Consider the following 19,486-nt stretch of genomic DNA (forward strand, 5'->3'; position numbering starts at 1 on the left):
TTTGAAAACATCAATTCTTCAGCACTCAGCCTTCTTTATCGTCCACTTCTCACATCAGTATATGATTATTGGAAAAACCATAGCTTTGACTATACAAATTTTTGTCAGCAAAGTGACGTCTCTGCTTTTTAATATGCTGTCTAGGTTGGTCATAGCTTTTCTCCCAAGGAGCAAGTGTCTTTTTAATTTTGTGATTACAGTCACTATCCACAGTGATTTTGGAGCCAAAGGAAATATAATCTGTCACTCTTTCCACTTTTTCCCCATCTATTTGCTATGAAGTGATAACACCAATGCCATGATCTTAATTTTTTGAATGTTGAGTTTTAAGCCAGCTTTTTCACTTTCCTCTTTCACATTCATCAAGAGACTCTTTAGTTCCTCTTTGCTTTCTGCCATTAGAATGGTATCATCTGCATATCTGAGGTTGTTGATATTTCTCCTGGCAATCTTGATTCCAGCTCATGACTCATCCAGCTCAGCATTTCCCATGATGTACTCTGCATCTAAGTTAAATAAGCAGGATGACAATATACAGCCCTGATATACTCCTTTCCCAATTTTGAACCAGTCCCTTGTTCCATGTCTGGTTCTAACTGTAGTTTCTGACCTGCATACAGGTTTCTCAGGATGCAGGTAAGGTGGTCTGGTATTTGATCTCTTGTTCCTCTGCCTTTTCTAAATGCAGTTTGTATATCTGGAAGTTCTCAATTCACATACTGTTGAAGGATTTTTTCAAATCCTAGTTTGAAGGATTTTGAGGATTACCTTGCTAGCATGTGAAATGAGCACAATTATATGGTAGTCTGTACATTCTTTGGCGTAGCCTTTCTTTGGGATTGGAGTGAAAACTGACCTTTTACAGTCCTGTGACCACTGCTGAGTTTTCCAAATTTGCTGGCATATTGAGTGAAGCACTTTCACAGCATCATCTTTTAGGATTTGAAATAGCTCAGCTGGAATTTCATTACCCTTAGTAGCTTTGTTCTTAGTAACGCTTGCTAAGGCCCACTTGATTTCAAATTCCTAGATGTCTGGCTGCAGATGAATGACCACATCATTGTGATAATCTGGGTCATTAAACCCGGTTTTTTTTGTTTTTTTTGTTTTTGTTTTTTTTTTACAGTTCTTCTATGGATTCTTGCCACTTCTTCTCAATCTCTTCTGCTTCTGTTAGATCCTTTCCATTTCTGTCCTTTATTGTGCCTGTCTTTGCATGAAATATTCCCTTAGTATCTCCAATTTTCCTGATGTGAACTTTAGTCTTTCTCATTCTATTGTTTTCCTCTATTTCTTTGTATTGTTCGCTTAAGAAGACTTTCGTATCTCTTCTTGCTAGTCTCTGGAACTCTGCAGTCAGTTAGGTATATCTTTCCCTTTCTCCTTTGCCTTCCAGTTCGCTTCTTTTCTCAGCTATTTATAAGCCCTTCCTCAGTCAACTACTTTGCTTTCTTGTATTTCTTTATCTTGGGGATTATTTTGGTCATCACATCATATACAGTGTTATGAACCTCTATCATAGTTCTTCAGACACTACAACACAGTTCTTCAGACACTGTCTACCACATCTAATCCTTTGAATCTATTCGTCACGTCCACTATATAATCATAAGGGATTTGATTTAGGTTAAACCTGAATGGTCTAGTGATTTTCCCTACTTTCTTCAATTTAAGCCCGAATTTTGCAACAAGGAGCTCATGATCTGAACCACAGTCAACTCCAGTTCTTGTTTTTGCTAACTGTTATAGATCTTCTCCGTCTTTGGCTGCAAAGAATATAATCAATCTGATTTTGGTGTTGATTGTTTGGTTATGTCCATGTGTAGAGTCTTCTCTTGTATTGTTGGAAGAGGGTGTTTTCTTCGACCAGTGCATTCTTTTGGCAAACCCTGTTAGCCTTTGCCCTATTTCATTTTGTACTCTGAGGTCAAACTTGCCTGTTACTCCAGGTGTCTCTTGACTTCCTATTTTTGCATTCCAATACCCTATGTTGAAAAGGGCATCTTTTTTGTTGTTGTTGTTGTTAGTTCTAGAAGCTATTAGAGGTCTTCATAGAACCATTCAGCTTCAGCATTAGTAGTTGGGGCATAGACTTGGATTACTGTGATGTTGAATGGTTTGCCTTGAAAATGAACAGAGATCATTCTGTTTTTCTTTTTTTAATTGAGGGAAAACTGCTTTACAGAATTTTGTTGTTTCTGTCAAACCTCACTATGAATCATCCACAGGTATATATATGTCCTGACATTGTACTCAAGTGCTATATTTCAGAATCTTTTGGTGACAGTGAGGGCTACTCCATTTCTTCTAAGGGATTCTTGCCCACAGTAGTAGGTACAATGGTCATCTAAATTACATTCACCCATTCTCATACATTTTAGTTCATTGATTCCAAAAATGCCAATGTTCACTCTTGCTATCTCCTCTTCAACCATGTCCAGTTTACCTTGATTTATGAACCTAGCATTTCAGGTTCCTATGCAATATTATTCTTTACAGTATTGGGCTTTACTTTCACACCAGACACATCTACAACTGAGCATCATTTCTGCTTTGGCCCTGCTTCTTCATTCTCTCTGGAGCTATTTCTCTACTCTTTTTCTATTAATTTCAGTTATATAGAAAACCATTCAGTTATACATATACATATTCCAGTTTTTCCAGGTTCTTTTCCCATATGGGTTATTATAAAATATTGAGTAGAGTTCATTTTATATTTTATATATAGTAGTGTATATGGGAAAATAAAAAGATCTTCACGACCCAGATAATCACAATGGTGTGATCACTGACCTAGAGCCAGACATCCTGGAATGTGAAGTCAAGTGGGCCTTAGAAAGCATCACTACGAACAAAGCTAGTGGAGGTGATGGAATTCCAGTTGAGCTATTCCAAATCCTGAAAGATGATGCTGTGAAAGTGCTGCACTCAATATGCCAGCAAATTTGGAAAACTCAGCAGTGGCCACAGGACTGGAAAAGGTCAGTTTTCATTCCAATCCCAAAGAAAGGCAATGCCAAAGAATGCTCAAACTACCACACAATTGCACTCATCTCACACGCTAGTAAAGTAATGCTCAAAATTCTCCAAGCCAGGCTTCAGCAATGTGTGAACCGTGAACTTCCTGATGTTCAAGCTGGTTTTAGAAAAGGCAGAGGAACCAGAGATGAAATTGCCAACATCTGCTGGATCATAGAAAAAGGAAGAGAGTTCCAGAAAAACATCTACTTCTGCTTTATTGACTATGCCAAAGCCTTTGACTGTGTGGATTACAGTAAACTGTGGAAAATTCTGAAAGAGATGGGAATCCCAGATCACCTGATCTGCCTCTTGAGAAATTTGTATGCAGGTCAGGAAGCAACAGTTAGAACTGGACATGGAACAACAGACTGGTTCCAAATAGGAAAAGCAGTTCATCAAGGCTGTGTATTGTCACCCTGCTTATTTAACTTATATGTAGAGTACATCATGAGAAACGCTGGACTGGAAGAAACACAAACTGGAATCAAGATTGCCGGGAGAAATATCAATAACCTCACATATGCAGATGACACCACCCTAATGGCAGAAAGTGAAGAGGAACTCAAAAGCCTCTTGATGAAAGTGAAAGTGGAGAGTGAAAAAGTTGGCTTAAAGCTCAACATTCAGAAAATGAAGATCATGGCATCTGGTCCCACCACTTCATGGGAAATAGATGGGGAAACAGTGTCAGACTATTTTGGGGGGCTCCAAAATCACTACAGATGGTGACTGCAGCCGTGAAATTAAAAGACACTTACTTCTTGGGAGGAAAGTTATGACCAACCTAGATAGCATATTCAAAAGCAGAGACATTACTTTGCCAACACAGGTCCGTCTAGTCAAGGCTATGGTTTTTCCAGTGGTCGTGTATGGATGTGAGAGTTGGACTGTGAAGAAGGCTGAGTGCCAAAGTATTGATGCTTTTGAACTGTGGTGTTGGAGAAGACTCTCGAGGGTCCCTTGGACTTAAAGGAGATCCAACCAGTCCATCCTAAAAGAGCTCAGTCCTGGGTGTTCATTGGAAGGACTGATGTTGAAGCTGAAACTCCAATACTTTGGCCATCTCATGTGAAGAGTTGACTCATTGGAAAAGACCCTGATGCTGGGAGGAATTGCGGGCAGGAGAAGAAGGGGATGACAGAGGATGAGATAGTTGGATGGCATCACCGACTTGATGGACATGAGTTTGAGTGAACTCTGGGAGTTGGTGATGGACAGGGAGGCCTGGTGTGCTGTGATTCATGGGGTTGCAAAGAGTCAGACATGACTGAGCGACTGAATTGAACTGAACTGAGTGTGTATTTATCAATCTCAATTCATCCCACGCCTCTTCCCCACTTGGTAACCATGTTTGTTTTCTACATCTTTTTACTCTATTTATGCTTTTCAAATAAGTTCATCTGTACCATTTTTCTAGTTTGTACATATTAGTAGTATTATATGATATTTGTTTTTTCTCTATGACTTACTTTACTCTGATAATCTCCAGGCCTATCCATGTTGCTAAAAATGGCATGGCATTACTTCTTTCTGTTTTATGGATGATTAATATTCCACCATATTATACAGGAATCCCTCAGAAAAAATGGAGTAGCTATCATGGTCAACAAAAGAGTCTGAAATGCAGTACTTGGATGCAATCTCAAAAACGACAGAATGATCTCTCTTCATTTCCAAGGCAAACCATTCAATATCACAGTAATCCAAGTCTATGCCCCAACCAGTAACACTGAAGAAGGTGAAGTTGAACAGTCCTATGAAGACCTACAAGACCTTTTAGAACTAACACCCAAAAAAGATGTCCTTTTCATTATAGGGGACTGGAATGCAAAAGTAGGAAGTCAAGAAACACCTGGAGTAACAGGCAAAATGGCCTTGGAATACGGAATGAAGCAGGGCAAAGACTAATAGAGTTTTGCCAAGAATGCACTGGTCATAACAAACACCCTCTTCCAACAACACAAGAGAAGACTCTATACATGGACATCACCAGATGGTCAACACCGAAATCAGATTGATTACATTCTTTGCAGCCAAAGATGGAGAAGCTCTATACAGTCAGCAAAAACAAGACCAGAAGCTGACTGTGGCTCAGACCATGAACTCCTTATTGCCAAATTCGGACTTAAATTGAAGAAAGTGGGGAAAACCACTAGACCATTCAGGTATGACCTAAATCAAATCCCTTATGATTATACAGTGGACGTGAGAAATAGATTTAAGGACCTAGATCTGATAGATAGAGTGCCTGATGAACTACGGAATTAGGTTCATGACATTGTACAGGAGACAAGGATCAAGACCATCCCCATGGAAAAGAAATGCAAAAAAGCAAAATGGCTGTCTGGTGAGGCCTTACAAATAGCTGTGAAAAGAAGAGAAGCGAAAAGCAAAGGAGAAAAGAAAAGATATAAACATGTGAATGCAGAGTTCCAAAGTATAGCGAGAAGAGATAAGAAAGCCTTCTTCAGCGATCAATGCAAAGAAATAGAGGAAACAACAGAATGGAAAAGACTAGGGATCTCTTCAAGAAAATCAGAGATACCAAAGGAACATTTCATGCAAAGATGGGCTCGATTAAGGACAGAAATGGTGTGGACTTAACAGAAGCAGAAGATATTAAGAAGAGATGGCAAGAATACACAGAGGAACTGTACAAAAAAGATCTTCATGACCCAGATAATCACGATGGTGTGATCACTGACCTAGAGCCAGACATCCTGGAATGTGAAGTCAAGTGGGCCTTAGAAAGCATCACTACAAACAAAGCTAGTGGAGGTGATGGAATTCCAGTTGAGCTATTCCAAATCCTGAAAGATGATGCTGTGAAAGTGCTGCACTCAATATGCCAGCAAATTTGGAAAACTCAGCAGTGGCCACAGGACTGGAAAAGGTCAGTTTTCATTCCAATCCCAAAGAAAGGCAATGCCAAAGAATGCTCAAACTACCACACAATTGCACTCATCTCACACGCTAGTAAAGTAATGCTCAAAATTCTCCAAGCCAGGCTTCAGCAATGTGTGAACCGTGAACTTCCTGATGTTCAAGCTGGTTTTAGAAAAGGCAGAGGAACCAGAGATGAAATTGCCAACATCTGCTGGATCATAGAAAAAGGAAGAGAGTTCCAGAAAAACATCTACTTCTGCTTTATTGACTATGCCAAAGCCTTTGACTGTGTGGATTACAGTAAACTGTGGAAAATTCTGAAAGAGATGGGAATCCCAGATCACCTGATCTGCCTCTTGAGAAATTTGTATGCAGGTCAGGAAGCAACAGTTAGAACTGGACATGGAACAACAGACTGGTTCCAAATAGGAAAAGCAGTTCATCAAGGCTGTGTATTGTCACCCTGCTTATTTAACTTATATGTAGAGTACATCATGAGAAACGCTGGACTGGAAGAAACACAAACTGGAATCAAGATTGCCGGGAGAAATATCAATAACCTCACATATGCAGATGACACCACCCTAATGGCAGAAAGTGAAGAGGAACTCAAAAGCCTCTTGATGAAAGTGAAAGTGGAGAGTGAAAAAGTTGGCTTAAAGCTCAACATTCAGAAAATGAAGATCATGGCATCTGGTCCCACCACTTCATGGGAAATAGATGGGGAAACAGTGTCAGACTATTTTGGGGGGCTCCAAAATCACTACAGATGGTGACTGCAGCCGTGAAATTAAAAGACACTTACTTCTTGGGAGGAAAGTTATGACCAACCTAGATAGCATATTCAAAAGCAGAGACATTACTTTGCCAACACAGGTCCGTCTAGTCAAGGCTATGGTTTTTCCAGTGGTCGTGTATGGATGTGAGAGTTGGACTGTGAAGAAGGCTGAGTGCCAAAGTATTGATGCTTTTGAACTGTGGTGTTGGAGAAGACTCTCGAGGGTCCCTTGGACTTAAAGGAGATCCAACCAGTCCATCCTAAAAGAGCTCAGTCCTGGGTGTTCATTGGAAGGACTGATGTTGAAGCTGAAACTCCAATACTTTGGCCATCTCATGTGAAGAGTTGACTCATTGGAAAAGACCCTGATGCTGGGAGGAATTGCGGGCAGGAGAAGAAGGGGATGACAGAGGATGAGATAGTTGGATGGCATCACCGACTTGATGGACATGAGTTTGAGTGAACTCTGGGAGTTGGTGATGGACAGGGAGGCCTGGTGTGCTGTGATTCATGGGGTTGCAAAGAGTCAGACATGACTGAGCGACTGAATTGAACTGAACTGAGTGTGTATTTATCAATCTCAATTCATCCCACGCCTCTTCCCCACTTGGTAACCATGTTTGTTTTCTACATCTTTTTACTCTATTTATGCTTTTCAAATAAGTTCATCTGTACCATTTTTCTAGTTTGTACATATTAGTAGTATTATATGATATTTGTTTTTTCTCTATGACTTACTTTACTCTGATAATCTCCAGGCCTATCCATGTTGCTAAAAATGGCATGGCATTACTTCTTTCTGTTTTATGGATGATTAATATTCCACCATATTATACAGGAATCCCTCAGAAAAAATGGAGTAGCTATCATGGTCAACAAAAGAGTCTGAAATGCAGTACTTGGATGCAATCTCAAAAACGACAGAATGATCTCTCTTCATTTCCAAGGCAAACCATTCAATATCACAGTAATCCAAGTCTATGCCCCAACCAGTAACACTGAAGAAGGTGAAGTTGAACAGTCCTATGAAGACCTACAAGACCTTTTAGAACTAACACCCAAAAAAGATGTCCTTTTCATTATAGGGGACTGGAATGCAAAAGTAGGAAGTCAAGAAACACCTGGAGTAACAGGCAAAATGGCCTTGGAATACGGAATGAAGCAGGGCAAAGACTAATAGAGTTTTGCCAAGAATGCACTGGTCATAACAAACACCCTCTTCCAACAACACAAGAGAAGACTCTATACATGGACATCACCAGATGGTCAACACCGAAATCAGATTGATTACATTCTTTGCAGCCAAAGATGGAGAAGCTCTATACAGTCAGCAAAAACAAGACCAGAAGCTGACTGTGGCTCAGACCATGAACTCCTTATTGCCAAATTCGGACTTAAATTGAAGAAAGTGGGGAAAACCACTAGACCATTCAGGTATGACCTAAATCAAATCCCTTATGATTATACAGTGGACGTGAGAAATAGATTTAAGGACCTAGATCTGATAGATAGAGTGCCTGATGAACTACGGAATTAGGTTCATGACATTGTACAGGAGACAAGGATCAAGACCATCCCCATGGAAAAGAAATGCAAAAAAGCAAAATGGCTGTCTGGTGAGGCCTTACAAATAGCTGTGAAAAGAAGAGAAGCGAAAAGCAAAGGAGAAAAGAAAAGATATAAACATGTGAATGCAGAGTTCCAAAGTATAGCGAGAAGAGATAAGAAAGCCTTCTTCAGCGATCAATGCAAAGAAATAGAGGAAACAACAGAATGGAAAAGACTAGGGATCTCTTCAAGAAAATCAGAGATACCAAAGGAACATTTCATGCAAAGATGGGCTCGATTAAGGACAGAAATGGTGTGGACTTAACAGAAGCAGAAGATATTAAGAAGAGATGGCAAGAATACACAGAGGAACTGTACAAAAAAGATCTTCATGACCCAGATAATCACGATGGTGTGATCACTGACCTAGAGCCAGACATCCTGGAATGTGAAGTCAAGTGGGCCTTAGAAAGCATCACTACAAACAAAGCTAGTGGAGGTGATGGAATTCCAGTTGAGCTATTCCAAATCCTGAAAGATGATGCTGTGAAAGTGCTGCACTCAATATGCCAGCAAATTTGGAAAACTCAGCAGTGGCCACAGGACTGGAAAAGGTCAGTTTTCATTCCAATCCCAAAGAAAGGCAATGCCAAAGAATGCTCAAACTACCACACAATTGCACTCATCTCACACGCTAGTAAAGTAATGCTCAAAATTCTCCAAGCCAGGCTTCAGCAATGTGTGAACCGTGAACTTCCTGATGTTCAAGCTGGTTTTAGAAAAGGCAGAGGAACCAGAGATGAAATTGCCAATATCTGCTGGATCATGGAGAAGCAAGAGAGTTCCAGAAAAACATCTACTTCTGCTTTATTGACTATGCCAAAGCCTTTGACTGTGTGGATCACAATACACTGTGGAAAATTCTGAAAGAGATGGGAATACCAGACCACCTGATCTCCCTCTTGAGAAATTTGTATTACTCAAATACAAATTTGAGAATGCAGGTCAGGAAGCAACAGTTAGAACTGGATATGGAACAACAGACTAGTTCCAAATAGGAAAAGGAGTACACCAGTCTGTATATTGTCACCCTGCTTATTTAACTTATATGCAGAGTACATCATGAGAAACGCTGGACTGGAAGAAACACAAACTGGAATCAAGATTGCCGGGAGAAATATCAATAACCTCACATATGCAGATGACACCACCCTTATGGCAGAAAGTGAAGAGGAACTCAAAAGCCTCTTGATGAAAGTGAAAGTGGAGAGTGAAAAAGTTGGCTTAAAGCTCAACATTCAGAAAACGAGGAGCATGGCATCTGGTCCCATCACTTCATGGGAAATAGATGGGGAAACAGTGGAAACAGTGTCAGACTTTATTTTGGGGGGCACCAAAATCACTGCAGATGTTGACTGCAGCCATGAAATTAAAAGATGCTTACTCCTTGGAAGGAAAGTTATGACCAACCTAGATAGCATATTCAAAAGCAGAGACATTACTTTGCCAACAAAGGTCCGTCTAGTCAAGGCTATGGTTTTTCCTGTGATCATGTATGGATGTGAGAGTTGGACTGTGAAGAAGGCTGAGCACCGAAGAATTGATGCTTTTGAACTGTGGTGTTGGAGAAGACTCTTGAGAGTCCCTTGGACTGCAAGGAGATCCAACCAGTCCATTCTGAAGGAGATCAGCCCTGGGATTTCTTTGGAAGGAATGATGCTAAAGCTGAAACTCCAGTACTTTGGCCACCTCATGCGAAGAGTTGCCTTATTGGAAAAGACTCTGATGCTGGGAGGGATTGGGGGCAGGAGAAGAAGGGGATGACAGAGGATGAGATGGCTGGGTGACGTCACTGACTCGATGGACGTGAGTCTGGGTGAACTCCGGGAGTTGGTGATGGACAGGGAGGCCTGGCGTGCTGCGATTCATGGGTTTGCAAAGAGTCAGACACGACTGAGCGACTGAACTGAACTGACAGGTTGGTCATAACTTTCCTGCCAAGGAGTAAGCATCTTTTAATGGCTGCAGTCACCATCTGCAGTGATTTTGGAGCCCAGAAAAATAAAGTCAGCCACTGTTTCCCCATCTATTTGCCATGAAGTGATGGGACCAGATGCTTTGATCTTAGTTCTCTGAATATTGAGCTTTAAGCCAACTTTTTCACTCTTCTCTTTCACTTCATTAAGAGGCTCTTTAGTGCTGCTCTTTCTGCCATAAGTGTGGTATCATTTGCATATCTGAGGTTATTGATATTTCTCCCAGCAATCTTGATTCCAGCTTGTGCTTCTTCCAGCCCAACGTTTCTCATGATGTACTCTGCGTATAAGTTAAATAAGCAGGGTGACAGTATACAGTCTTGATGTACTCCTTTTCCTATTTGGAACCGGTCTGTTGTTCCATGACCAGTTCTGTTGTTTCTTGACCTGCACACAGGTTTCTTAAGAGGCAGGTCAGGTGATCAGGTATTCCCATCTCTTTCAGAATTTTCCACAGTTTATTGTGATCCACACAGTCAAAGGCTTTGGCATAGTCATTAAAGCAGAAATAGATGTTTTTGTGGAACTCTCTTGCTTTTTTGATGATCCAGCAGATATTGGCAATTTAATCTCTGGTTCCTCTGCCTTTTCTAAAACCAGCTTGAACATCTGGAAGTTCACGGTTCACATATTGCTGAAGCTTGGCTTGGAGAATTTTAAGCATTATTTTACTAGGGTCTGAGATGAGGGAGTATTCTTTGGCATTGTCTTTCTTTGAGATTGAAATGAAAACTGACATTTTCCAGTCCTGTGGCCACTGATGAGTTTTCCAAATTTGTTGGCATATTGAGTGCTGCACTTTCACAGCATTATCTTTTAGGATTTGAAATAGCTCAACTGGAATTCTATCACCTCCACTAGCTTTGTTTGTAGTGATGCTTTCTAAGGCCCACTTGACTTCACTTTCCAGGATGTCTAGCTCTAAGTGAGTGATCACACCATCGTGATTATCTGGGTCGTGAAGATCTTTTTTGTACTGTTCTTCTATGTATTCTTGCCACCTCTTCTTAATATCTTCTGCTTCTGTTAGGTCTCTCCAATTTCTGTCCGTTATTGAGCCCATCTCTGCATGAAATGTTCCCTTGGTATCTCTAATTTTCTTGATGAGATCTCTAGTCTTTCCCATTCTATTGTTTTTGTCTATATCTTTGCATTGATAGCTTAGGAAGGCTTTCTTATCTCTCCTTGCTATTCTTTGGAACGCTTCATTCAAATGGGTATACCTTTCCTTTTCTCCTTTGCTTCTCACTTCCCTTCTTTTCACAGCTATTTGTAAGGCCTCCTCAGACAACCATTTTGCTTTTTTTGCATTTCTTTTTCTTGGAGATGGTCTTGATTCCTGTCTCCTGTACAGTGTCACGAACCTCCATCCATAGTTCATCAGGCACTCTATCAGATCTAGTCCCTTAAATCTATTTCTCACTTCCACTGCATAGTCATAAAGGATATTATTTAGGTCATACCTGAATGGTCTATATGGTTTTCTCCACTTTCTTCAATTTCAGTCTGTTTTTGGCAATAAGGAGTTCATGAACTGAGCCACAGTTAGCTCCTGGTCTTGTTTTTGCTGACTGAATAGAGCTACTCCATCTTTGGCTACAAAGAATATACTCAATCTGATTTCAGTATAGACCATCTGGTGATGTCCATGTGTAGATTCTTCTCTTGTGTTGTTGGAAGAGGGTGTTTGCTATGACCAGTGCATTCCCTTGGCAGAACTCTATTAGCCTTTGCCCTGCTTCATTTTGTACTCCAAGCCCAATTTTGCCTGTTACTCCAGGTGTTTCTTGACTTCCTACTTTTGCATTCCAGTCCTATGAGCTCAGTAAAGCTGTTTTCTCCCTTGCTCCTTAAGCAGTAGGGTGTTAATTGTTTCTTCTGTTGCTAGTTTCTGGGTTCCTCACTATTCTTCATTTTTTTCTTTTGGCCATGCCTGTGCCTCTAAAAGTTTGCCTTTCATGAGTGTCTTCATTTGAATGATCTGGGGAAAATTCTGTTTTGTATGGAACCAGACTTACCCAATGAAACACTAATGGGTAAATAAGAGGTTTATAGAAAATAAACCAAATTAAAGAAAGCTGAGCACCAAAGAATTGATGCTTTGAACTGTGGTGTTGGAGAAGACTCTTGAGAGTCCCTTGGATTGCGAAGAGATCCAAGCAGTCCATCCTAAAGGAGATCACTCCTGGGTGTTCATTGGAAGGACTGATGTTGAAACTGAAACTCCAATCCTTTGACCACCTGATGCAAAGAGCTGACTCATTTGAAAAGACGCTGATGCTGGGAAAGATTGAGGGCAGGAGGAGAAGGGGATGACAGAGGATGAGATGATTGGATGGCATCACTGACTCAATGGACATGGGTTTGGGTGGACTCCGGGAGTTGGCCTGGTGTGCTGTGGTTCATGGGGTCGCAAAGAGTCGGATACAACTGAGCGACTGAACTGTACTGTACTGTATTATCTAATATGTGTTTATTTACTTTTAAACATACTGATATTTTTTGAGGACAAAAACCTTTTGTGGTCATCTTTACTCTTATTTTTAAGTGTAAGGCCTACACCTGGGATTGGAGGTGACTTGGTAAAGAGACATGAACAAGGGTGGGACAATAAGAGAGGATAGGCATCAAAGCAAATTTGTGCCTACTTCATATTGTTCTTCAGTGCCATTTTTTACCTTGAGTTTGAGTTGTTGATTTTAGAAGAGACCGAGGGAGAAAATCAGGAAAACCTGGCTGGAGTGCAGGACTAGTGACTGCCTGATACTCCATGGATTCTGTACTATGTAATGCACTAAGCAGACGATTCTCTTTGATGGAGCAACACGCACTTCCTTACTTGTTTGCTTTGTGTAATTTTTAGGACTCATGTCTTTTGTGAAAAAAAGTCACTTAGCATTAAATAAGAACTCAGAAGTTCCATACGTTTTCAAGAGACCTATTTTAGCTTGTTATATAACCCTGTCAGACTTTCCTGCTTATGGCAGTTTGAGGACCTGGTGGCATTTTTTGGTCCCTTTTAACATTTTATCTACATCTTACATTCTGTAGCAAGTTTCTGAACTTGGGAAACCTCTTTAATAATTCAGACTGATTAGCAAAGGCCTAGCATCCTGGTTCCTGTCCTGTCACTGAGAGAGGTCACTTCAGACACCTGGGAAGCCTAGAAACTCATGATGGAAGTAATGAGGCCCCCAAGAAACCCTGGAATGAGACTATAGCCTCTGGCATTTTGGAGTGAGGGGTAAATTCCTGCTCAAGGCTTCTTCGATACACACTTGCAGCTCTGAGGGCATCCCAGGCTCCCAGAAACCTCTTGAGTTATCTCTGGCCTCAGACTGTAGCCCTGGGAGCAATAGTTGTCCTTAAGTGACTGAATAAAAGTGTGTTCTCTCTCATCTCTCCTCTGCTGCAAACCAGGAATGGGCAAGCCATCCTTCCTTCAGTCTCTCTAGTGGCTCGAGTCTGTGTGTTTCTTTCTCTATGATCAGTCTGGATTTGATCAAGTCTGAAAACCCTACATAATGTATGCCAAGCACATTCGTAATCATTTGCATGTAAATCATCACAGATGATGCTTTATAAAGATCTCTAAGATGCCTCTTAATAAGCGTTTTCAAACCTCTTTTATTTTTCTGTAAGCACTCTCTTTAATCTCAAGCTCTGGAAGGTTTGAATTTGGTTTGAAATGGCAAGCCCAGGAATTTTGAGTAGGTTCTGACAGTCCCGAGTTCTCCAAGTCCCACTTTTCGTCTGTCAGAGATTGACTCAGAATCCCTCGGCCAGACGGATGCAGAGTCCCAGCTGTCAACTCACGTCTCCCACTGGTACTTTATACTCATTGGCTTTAAAAACAGAAGTGTTTTCTTGTTTTAAATGTTCATTTACAAACCATTTCTCCTCTCTTGAGTCTCTGCAATGTTCCCGCTGAGGCCTCTATGCTCCCAGGGGAATTTTCCCTGGTTTAGGGATAAATAAGGGGGGTGGAAGAACAACCCTCTTCTGAAAAGCTGTCTCCGCTGACAAGCCCTTCCCCTCAGACCCATCCATTTAGATCAATGAACATTTCACAGGCTTAACCAGTTATCTTCAACAGAAGACAAGGGCATTATGTAACCACACATACAAAGAGGTATGCAACATTAAAAAATGCTTCCCACAAATTTTAAGTAGGAAAAAAATGTGTTTCGTATCTTATGCAATTCCATAGGAATACCCTTATCTCATTCAATTCTTCTTTAAACCAGTCATTCACTTTGTTTTTGTTTCCTTACAATTAAAAAATAATAATTCTACTAACCAACTCGTTTAAGCCTTGTCCTCATTTGTCCTGTATAGTTTTCTATGTGCATATATTCTATATTCATAAACACAAATCAAATATGCAACTGGAAATTTTCTCATTAGAAACATTTTAGGATGTTGTGTGAGTATTTATCTGAATTCAAACATATATGAAACTTGAGTTTTTGTAGCGTCACTGTTACAGTGGTGGTCTGTTATATTTGTGGTCCACAAATATATGCTGAATGAATGAAATGATTGAAACATACCATTTTATGATTTTTTAAAAGTATAGTTTAAATGCTAGTAGAAATATGTTCTGTTTAGGTCTCTGAACTGGCTAGAACACAAGTAACAATGATTATATCAGTAAAAATAATTTAAATTATTAATCATTAATAATTATTATGTAGCTAATACTTAATAGCCCACAAAATTCTTACATATACAATTTTATATAGTTTCATTTTTCATCTTGAGATAGTGGTTCAATTTTTTGCAAGCTGTATTTGTTTTCATGTTAAAGGTATCCAGTTATCTTTTACTACCATTTCCAAGATGTAATTGTGGAATTATTGTTCCCTAAGCCTACTTCCAAAATATCAAAGAAAGCTGATTGAGTTCACTAATTTACTGCACTTTCTGATATATGATAAAATACATGTAGAATATCCCCTTTCTCTTTCAACCCTAGTATATTGGTTCAAATACAGATCAGAATGCTGTAATAAAGAGACTCAACAATTGAGTGGAACAAACGAACTAGAAATCTATTGCCCTTTTGCGTTACAACTCAGAGCTAAACAGTCCAGAGCTGGAGGCTTCCCTTTCTCCACAGGAAATGCAGTGCTCAGGCTGCAGGATTCACCTGGTCATCCTCAGCTGACCCAAGGCAGCTTATCCTGCTGTTGCTATCTCCTAGTCAGGAGAAAGAAAGAATGCATGTAGGGCAGTGTTTAAGGTCAAAACCTCAAAAGACCATTTCTTGACAAACCTACTACAAGCACATAGTCATTAAGTTACATGCTACCTTAAGGCAGACTGGGAAATATGGTGTCTAGCTGACTTGCTACATGCCATGCTGAGACCCAGGTATGGTGGGGAGGTTCTGTAACTAAAATGAACAAGGGGCAAATGGACACTGGAAGAAAATTAGTAGTGTCTGTCACAGTTTGGCCCAACTATCAGTGTATTTGCGGTATATTTTCTTGTTTGGGAGTCAGGATGAGCAGGGGAGGAATCTGGAGAAAAACAAACAAACAAACAAATCCTAAGAGGAAACCAAAGGTAAGAGCTTTGTCCTTAGTGTTCGTTCCATTGTTGAAGGAAAGGAGCAGGGCTGAGGATTACATGGGGAAGGCCACTTGCACATATATCTGAGTCCTCGGGAAAGAGACAGCTAAAAAGTTTTTAACAAGAAATAACACTTTTCACCCAAAGTCAGTTCAGAAAGAGCAATGCAGAGTTAGTTGGATGCAACCTTCCAGGGTCTCGAGATAAGGCACTATTGAGAGGTAGTTCCAATGGTAACACCTGCCTCAGTGGTGCTGGGGCAGCATAAATGGCTTCAGGACTAGATTGTTGGGCTGGACTTGGCATTAGCAGTCATGGGGCAGGGGCCACCTGGAGTCCTGCCTCAGGAGAGGAAAGTAGTAGAGGAAATGAATAGGCACTGTAGATGTTAGTCGCTCAGTCATGTCCAACTCTTTGCGACCTCATGGACTGTAGCCTGCCAGGCTCATCTGTCCATGGAATTCTCCAGGCAAGAATACTAGAGTGGGTTGCCATTCCCTTCTTCAGGGGATCTTCCTGACCCAGGAATTGATCTGGTCTCAGCTCCAATTCCCAGAACCACCATGTTGGAAGATGGTTGATTAGAAGGAATCCCTGGGAGAGAAAGTCAACTCTCAGCTATGAATAACAGTAAAAAGTTACTGTGATGTCATTGGAAAAGTCCTGTTTGTTTTTTATTTACTATAAAAACAGTAAAACAAATTTACACCTCTGTCTACCTCCCTGCAGCAATGTTGACATATGATATAGTTTCTGCTTATCTTATGCCTAGGTGTTTAGTTTCACAAATTCAACAGTCTATAGTAATTGCGTACAGAAAAGTTAAAAGAATAGCATTTACTCATGACTATTTTCATTATTTAATGGACAATGTACAAAATAACCCAAAGGGTAAATGCATTCCTCAAATATATTAACCAGCAGTTTTTCTCTAAATTACAAATATAGGACTCAAAACTATCCCCTTTCTAAAACTGTTAAACAAGCCAAACAAGAGCTACTTCCCCTCTTCATATATTTATAAAATGTCAATTTCTGTCTCTCAGTCCACAGTAACCCTATCTTCAAAGTGACAAGAGAGGCATCTTTATGTAAATGCTTTGAATTATATGTAGTGCAGACTTCCATGTAAGAGTTAAGTTAAAATTCATTCCACGTGTTCTAAAAGTACAGTACTCTAACAGATGAGTTTGGGTGGAAGCAAAATGGTTCAGCACATTTGATTTTCCACTGACTTGATATTTATGTTGTGTATTCAGTTGTTTTAAAGCATGACTAAAGAGTGTGAAAACACTATAGGAATCCATGGGTCCTGAAGAATTCTCTGCTTGGCTGAATTCCCTGAGCTACATCTATATGAATTTTCTAGACCTATTATTTTTTTTTCTCCAAGCCTTTTGAGTGTTTTGGGATTGCAGTGATTGAGGAAAGTGGTCATTGTAAATGACAATTTTCTATTTAAAAACCTTTCAGCAAAAAAGCTTCTTTCTTTCATACAGGTACAGGCTTCCCCAAAAATTTCAAGAAAAAGAAATGAAAAGGAAAATGATTTTTCCATAGGGCAGAAAGATGGCTCAAGGATATATTAGTTGACTTTTATATTTTTATTTCTCTCCTTAAAGCCAAGGATGATTTCTAAATCTTGACAGTACACAGGGAGGGGGCCAGAGGCGGGGGAAAGTAAGCTTGGGCAGTGTGGAATAGATTGTTAGAACTAATTGGCTTTACTTAGGATCAAACTCTGAGCGAAAATGCTGCAGGAGGCTCAAGTCTTATTGCCATTATTTTTACTTAGTATTGGCTTTACCAATTTCCCTGGTGGCCCAGGAGTTTAAGAGTTTGCCTACAATGTGGGAGACACAGGTTTGATCTCTGGGTCAGGAAGATCCCCTAGAGAAGGAAATGGCAACCCACTCCAGTGTTCTTTCCTGGAAAATCCCATGGACCGAGGAGCCTGGCCCTTAGAATATTTAGCATCTTTCACTTGCTGTGATTCTTCCCAGCAAACATTGAACATTGCTGATCATGTGGTCAGCCTTGGATAAGACTAAGTATTAGATTTTCACTCTCCTCTCCCCTTCACCTCCCGCTAACACTCTGATGTTCTCACATTATAATTTCAAGATTTCTCCCTTTTCCCTTTTTTATGCTGGCAAAACCTGCTTTTCACTTGTATTAAAACTGTCAAAACTGCCCAAAGGGAAAAAGTATATGTTTTCCCACTGGTACTGAAAAGAGTGAAGAAGCATATTTTGGCAGTTTCAGTGTAGGTGTGAAATTTTCACACAGCTCTACTAGGGAGGTACACAAGTCTGGCCCTGTTGGAGCATCTGATATTTTGTGGATGGCAGTTTCTTTGAAAGGTATGGCCTAGGGCTAAATTAAAAGATGAGGATTTAGACTAGAAATGATAGCATTCCGTTGAAACAATTGTCATTTATGTGAAAGATGCCGTTGCATATTTAGAAAACAAACGGTGCCCCTTTAAATTTTCCCGATGGCAAGTTTTATTGTAAAATAAAGATCTGGAGTTCTGCATCAAAAATGTAGTTTAACCCATAGAACCCATACCATGATGATGCAAAATATATTAGATTGTGAGGTATTGATTTTACATGAAAGCATATCAGTTAGTGAAATGCAGAAACCAATAAAGCATCACCATGGCTGGTAGGAGATCTCTAGATACAGTTTATTTTTACACTTAAACCAATTATTGGTTTTGCTTCATTTTTTTAAAATGTGACATATATTCTTAGGTTTCTAAATAAATTCAATCAAATCAATTACATCAACTTTATATCCCATATTAAGCAACAGTCTTATATTAGAGTTGACACATTTTGATTAGCACTGTGAAAGTACCAAAACTGGGCTAAAATCTCTGAAGTTTTTCCCAAGGATTTGGTTGCCTGTACAAGAATATAAATATTGATTTTTTATTTTACACACAATTTACAGATTGGCTCATTGCTGATTTTACCTCACAATTGAACAATAGAAATTTATTGAAATGTTTACTGCCCATCTTGATTTCAACACAGTTTTAGAATATTAGGTTAACAATCAAATTCATAGAAAAATGAGCTGTAACTTTTAAATCAAATAGGATATATGTAGTCAATCCTCTATACTTACACACAAGAGTATCTCAATACAATTGAATCCTATTTTAATATATTTAGTATACCTAAAAATTCATGATACATATAAGAACTAGCTATTTCTATTCCTAACAGAAAATATCTAAGAAATACTTTAGATTCAGTCTCTTTTCAGTTCTTACATATTAGGTGATGTTGAATCTTCTCAGATTTATTTATATATATCCATAACTTTTTTTTTATTATAGAATCAATTTTTAAGATATGGGAAATCTCTAATGGAGCAATCTCTCAATATAACACTCAGCCTTTGCTGAATTTTTTTTTTTAAGGAAAAACAGGTATATTTTATAACCACTCAAATTTTAGAAGTGGGTTCTTATGGGAAAATGAAATTCCCCTATGATTTTTTAAGTTAATTCTGTCTCTGGAGCCATAGAGAATGAATCCAGTCCGTATGATTATAATGCAGGTATTTATTGATGTATAACATTCTTTCCCTTGACTTTCTTTAGGCTTAAAGCCCTAGGTTTCTT

At 39.6% G+C, this 19,486-nt stretch overlaps 1 long non-coding RNA gene across 4 annotated transcripts in view; it reads right to left on the reverse strand.

Moving 5' to 3' along the window:
- LOC129621181 (uncharacterized) overlaps positions 1 to 19,486 on the reverse strand; it is a 160,236-nt gene that overhangs the window by 30,256 nt on the left and 110,494 nt on the right. The window contains exon 5 of one of the 4 annotated variants that reach the window (XR_008699063.1): positions 15,449 to 15,471. The exons of 2 other annotated variants lie outside the window; for them this stretch is intronic. This is a non-coding gene — a long non-coding RNA (uncharacterized LOC129621181). Of the gene's footprint in view, positions 1 to 15,448; positions 15,472 to 19,486 lie in introns of those variants that run through there. One more of the 4 variants, XR_008699049.1, reaches the window with a different exon arrangement.

Source organism: Bubalus kerabau, chromosome 10, assembly GCF_029407905.1.
Source record: "Bubalus kerabau isolate K-KA32 ecotype Philippines breed swamp buffalo chromosome 10, PCC_UOA_SB_1v2, whole genome shotgun sequence".
In the NCBI taxonomy this organism is placed as follows: domain Eukaryota; kingdom Metazoa; phylum Chordata; class Mammalia; order Artiodactyla; family Bovidae; genus Bubalus; species Bubalus kerabau.